The sequence below is a fragment of the Schistocerca americana genome, chromosome 11 (genome assembly GCF_021461395.2).
Source record: "Schistocerca americana isolate TAMUIC-IGC-003095 chromosome 11, iqSchAmer2.1, whole genome shotgun sequence".
Classification (NCBI taxonomy): domain Eukaryota; kingdom Metazoa; phylum Arthropoda; class Insecta; order Orthoptera; family Acrididae; genus Schistocerca; species Schistocerca americana.
The window spans coordinates 105,918,440-105,924,439 of record NC_060129.1 but is presented as its reverse complement, the minus strand read 5'-3'; the positions used below and the strand labels follow the sequence as shown (position 1 = coordinate 105,924,439).

At 38.6% G+C, this 6,000-nt stretch overlaps 1 protein-coding gene across 1 annotated transcript in view; it reads left to right on the top strand.

Annotated features, from left to right (window-relative positions):
* The first annotated feature begins 315 nt into the window (after positions 1-315).
* Positions 316-6,000, top strand: part of LOC124553322 (ankyrin repeat, PH and SEC7 domain containing protein secG-like) — a 66,861-nt gene continuing 61,176 nt past the window's right edge. The window contains exon 1 of the mRNA XM_047127200.1: positions 316-389. The gene's annotated coding sequence lies outside the window, so the exon portion shown is untranslated. The remainder of the gene's footprint in view (positions 390-6,000) is intronic.

Sequence of the window (6,000 nt, the reverse complement as noted above, 5' to 3'; positions counted from 1 at the left end):
GTACATGACTTCTTCTATGAGTATTCCTCAGCCTGGCGTATGTATTTCAGAGGAGAGGACTGAAATGCACTAAAAATAAGTTCGTGGTGGGCAAGTCTGTGGCCGCCACGGAGTCGCATCGGCAGAGCCCGCCGGTTCACAATGCGGAGGAGAGCAATTGTAGTAATCATCAGCGTGGCCTTGGCGGCTGTGGTGTGAGGTGTTGCTCAAACGCCCGATGCTGGAGGCCGTGGGGGGGGGGGGGGGGCGACGGCTGGAGCAGGGGGCAGGCAGCGGACGAAGGAGGCGGGGGCCGGCCCAGCCGTGGCCAGGTAGGAGGAAGGAGGACAAAAGGCGGGAGTCGCGACCGACCGCCACTGCGCTGGTTGCTGCATCGCGGGACGTGTCTGGTGAGTGGCCACGTACTTCTGTCACCACCGTGCGCAGTGATTGCCTCTCACTTCACTCGACTTAGTAGCCTCCTGTTTCCTGTTCTCTATGTTACACACACTTAAAAGTGGTGACAGTGGAACTGAGGGAATCCAAAGAAAGAATGGAGATTTTTTTCTGTTTTTCTTAACTTCTCTCCACGACCTGTAGCACCACAGCTCTTGTGATTGATCCCTGTATCCTTTCACTTCTGGTCGTGCAGTTTTAAAGCACAGTTTAAATAATAGCGCCACTAGCAATATTCACGTGTCGCATGTTTTTCGAACAGGTTTCTAGGCGAATGTTATTTTGATGTAAGTTCGTGCGATATGTAACGCTCTCGCGATGGCTAAATGTACCAGTCACGAACCTTGCTGCTCTTCTTTGGACATTATCAATCTCTTGAATCAGGCACAGCTGGTAAGGGTCCCACACAGACGAACAATAAGACCGGACGAACTAACGTATTGTATGCTATTTCCTTTGTTGAAATACTGCATCGGTTCAGGATTCTACCATGGAACCGCAATCTAGAGTTCGCCTTGCCACTTACTTGTGTAATCTGATCATTTCAGTTAAGATCATTTCGAATAGTCACTCCCAGATACTTGATGGATGTTACCGCTTCCAAAGACTGGACATTTATTTTGTACATTAATGAGGATTTTCGCCTTGTTATACACAGTAGGTTACACTTACTAATATTCAGAGATAACTGCCAGTCATTACACCAAGCATTTATTTTCTGCAAATCCTCATTGATTTGTTCACAACTTTCGTGTGACACTATTTTTCTGTAGACTAAAGCATCATCGGCAAACAGTGTAATGCCGCTGTCAATACCATCAACCAGATCCTTTATGTAAATCGTAAAAAGCAGTGAACCTATTACGCTGCCCTGGGCACACCTGATGTTATACATATTTCTGTTGAGGTCACCCGTTCAGGACGACATACTGCTACCAATCCGTTAGAAAACTATCTATCCAACCGTATATGTCATCTGATAGGCCGTAAGCGCTCACTTTTTGGAGCAAGCGACAGTGCGGAACTGACTCAAGCGCCTTTCGAAAGTAGAGCCGACATCTAGAGCCTGTTGTATATCATGCACAAAGAGGGCCAGTTGTGTCTCGTATGACCGCTGTTTCCTAAAACCGGGCTGGTTTCTGCAGATGAGCTTCTCAGAGTCTAGAAAGTACATTATGTATGAACGCAAAATATGTTCATGATTCTACAACAAATCAATGTCACTGAAATTGGTCGGTAATTATGTGTATCCGATTTTCTACCCTTTTTATTGATTGCTATGACCTGGGCCTTCTTCCAGTCCTGTGGAACGTTCCTCTGTTCCAATTATCTCTGAGAGATGATGGATAAGAATGGTGCTACTCTTGTAGTATAGTCAACATATAATTTTACTTGGGTACCGTCTGGGCCAGATACCTTCCTGGCGTCTAAGGATCTTAACTGTTTTACAATCCCAGATACACGAAACACTATGTCAGCCATCCTTACGTTTGTTCGATTATTGAAAGGGGGAATGGTGCTGCAGTCCTCTGCTGTAAATGAGTTTTTGAAAGCTAGGTTTATAATTTCGGCCTTCTGTTTATCATCATCAGTTACACTACCAGCACTGTCAGCAAGAGAAGGTATTGAATTACTTGTAGCGCTCATAGATTTTACGTATGACCAAAATTTTTTGGGGTTATTTTTAGAATTTCCAGATAAAATATTGCTTTCGTTAAAAGAATCTCTCATTGACCTTTAGACAGCTGCTTTCATTTCGCATAATTTCTGTTTGTCAGCGGGGCAGTGACTACATTCAAAACGACTGTGCAAAATTCTCTGCTTTCTCAGCAACTTCCTAATTTGTTTGTTTGTACCAAGGTAGATCCCAGTCAATGGATGCCAGATTAAAGTCTCCACCTATAACAAATGGATAATTTGGATATTTATTTCCTATGTACTCAAGACAACCAACTGAAAATTTATAGTACAAGATTTATAGTAAATATTCCTTCATCATTCATTAAATATCTATGATCACTATGTTCACAAATACACAATTTCAAACCATTTAATGATCGGACTCTACTTGTTGCTGTATATAACGGACCATACATAAAAATTGCTTGTCTTAATAAACTCCCAACTACTTCGATTGCTTGTCCTTGTAATTTATTAACAGTAATATCAAATGCAGGAATAATTCAGAATCATCTTCTTTGAAAAGGTCAAATAGTACCCGAACAGCCATAGATACACGTGGACCAAAATTTGCTTATTTTCTGTGATTCCAAATAAAACTTGTCAGTCAATAGCATTATTATACATATAAACATTTGGCATGCATTTTTCATCCCTCAATTACTCATTATTTTGTATTTAGTTCAAATGAGAAGAGCAATGTACTTAACTTTAACTGTAATTTGCATCATAGCAAACCACTTAAAGAGGGAAAATTCAAAAACTGTACTGGTTAGTAGTTATTAATTTTGTATTCATTATCAGAAATCTTTATCATAGATGTGATAAATCTTTGCTTCACCTAGCATAGCACTGAGTATATCATTATTTACTATGGGACAGTATTAATTTAATGCTGAAGCTTAGATGGGTAGATCACATAACTAATGAGGTGTTGAATAGGGGGAGAAGTTTGTGGCACAACGTGACTAGAAGAAGGGATCGGTTGGTAGGACATGGTCTGAGGCATCAAGGGATCACCAATTTAGTATTGGAGGGCAGCGTGGAGGGTAAAAATCGTAGAGGGAGGCCAAGAGATGAATACACCAAGCAGATTCAGAAGTATGTAGGTTGCAGTAGGTACTGGGAGATGAAGCAGCTTGCACAGGATAGAGTAGCATGGAGAGCTGCATCAAACCAGTCTTAGGACTGAAGACCACAACAACAACAACAGTATTAATTTTTTGTGGTAGAATTACTGTATTTAAGATGGATTGCAATCATCAATCATCAATGAAATTATATTTATCAGGGACTAATGACTGTGGTATACCAGTAATATTGTCATATAACTTATTTGGTTCTTATCAGTTTGTTTCAAAAAGTCCAGGAACTCTAATTCATGTAGCATAGCCCTGATTACAGGTGAACCATGTGGAACACCTGGAAAAATTTATCGAAAATCACTACATAAGACACAGTTCAATGCCGCATCCGGCCATCCAGACTTAGGTTTCCCTTGATATCCCTAAATCGCTCCATGCAAATGCTGAGATGGTTCCTTTGAAATGGCACAGCCGACTTCCTTCCCCATCTGTCCCTAATCTGATGATAGTGATCTGTTTGGTCTCTTCCCCCAAACTACTCAACCCTACCACATAAGACAATTGTTTTACCTCCTAAAGCTTTATGCTTTTTACACGCATCTGTACCACATCTCTAAATAATGCATTATAAGGTTCAATACTTGAAGTCAACACATGGAAACCTTACAATAAACATGAATTAATGTGTTGATCACAGTTACTGTTTGATATTGGATTGGGCACTGAATTTTCCAAAATTGTGTTAGATAGTTTGAATGTATTGTACTAGGTTCTACCTCCAGTTAGGAGAGCTGAAGCTATGCTACTTAAGGCTGTTGTGGTGCAAGGAAGATTCAGGAAATGCAATTTAGGAATAATTTCAATTTGTGTGATCATTTTACCACAACCTACAAGAGGTCTAGGCAAAACACATTTGATCCAGTGTCATGGAACTAAACACCACAAATAACACATGCAATTATAAAATGCTACTAACAGTTAGCTCTTTTGTAAAGTTCACTGAATTGTAGCTTTTTAAGGATCGGATCTCAGATATCTACATAAGGAAATTCTGGTATTAAAGTTGGTACAAAAAATTCAAGTAATTGATATTTCCAGTTGTAATCATTCACAATATCATTAATTTCTAATTGTACTCTGCTGTAAGAACTTTCTTCATTGTACTCCTTTAAGCAATTTTCGCAAACAAATATTCTAAATTCAAGCCATAGTACTAAAGCATTTGCTGCTACTTTCAGTGCACAAATTACACCAAATAAGTGATGTGTTTGCTTTGGTGGTTTCAATTCCTTTTGCTTCATTTAAACATTCATGCCAGTTTCATGCAAGTTATGGGATATACTACATACATTAAAATATTTAAAATTAACTCACGCCATCCACAAACCACAATTGGCTATGATGGTTTTCGATGACCAGAGCCGCTAATATTTCGGTCTAGTAGCTCCTTAATTGTCATCACAAGGCTGAGTGCACCCCCGAAAAATGGCATCAGCGCATTTCAACCTAGATGGTCACCCATCCAAGTGCTGGCCACCACTGACAGTGCTTAACTGCGGTGATCTGACGGGAACCGGGGTATCCACTGCAGTAAGGCCATTGCCATGCTTCATACATGCAGGCAATAATTTTATCACCCCCATGTACTTTTTCCTTCCATTTTTTCTATATCAAACTGAACATAGTGCATAGGAATGTCAGTAAAACAGTGAACATTCGCTGGTGAATCAGTTTCATTAAATGCAAGGAATTATAATAATCTGTTTTCGCATTTTCAAGTGCATCCCGTTCATGTCCGAATCTCAGGTAAACATTTTGTGCATGTTGTAAATAAATTGCAAGCCTAATGCAGGGTGCAACTGAAAATGGAATGGAAATTCACAATTACTCTATACCACTTCAATTGCTCTGACATAACAGCAGTTCACAAAATCGCTCACTTCACCAATCTGAACTTCTTCATTTCTGTGAGTTCTTGGACTGCCTAATTCTATAGCTGCACTATCATACACTTTATGCACATATTTATAAATATATTTAACAATTTTACTATAGCGCAAACTTCAGTATTCACATTGCAATCGAATTTGGCTAGTGAACATGGATTAAATAATACAATGTCACGATTGTCAAGAGATTACTCTCGAAAATTAACACTAACACCATTATCACACCATCTGTGCAGTGGATATCCATTAACTGATTGTCAAGTGATATCACAGAAATATTTAGGAAATTTTTTTGTGCATTTGCCACCTCTCATACAAATAGAACCTTTATTATGTGCACCATATGGTCCATGCACCATATGTTTTGCAATATGTTTAAATAGTTTACAGTGTGTTTGAATATCTGGAATTTCTGCAAGTATAACTTTATCAATATCGCCAATCTACTATTTTATCAATTTCACATAAAGTGATTAAAATACAGGCATGTGACAACCATCTATTTTTAATTCGCTTGTGTAAATGATGGTCTGAACTTTGCAGAAAATATGTTTCATTAGTATTGCATCAATTAATTTTTAATTTAGCCTTAAATAATTGCACAACTTTTTTAAAGAAATTAGCAGATTCATGTCGATCAATGATATAAATAATTTCTGACCATTTAGGAAGGAAAGTCATTTTAGCAAATAATGAAAGTTTACCGAAATTTTGAACAATGGACATTGCACCAAAATAGTTGTGATCGGTATTTTTTGGAGAACCATTAAATAAAAAAGGCAAAATAACTCTTCTACCACTATTTATTATCATTCGGATTTAGTTATATGTGATCACATAACTTATTATAA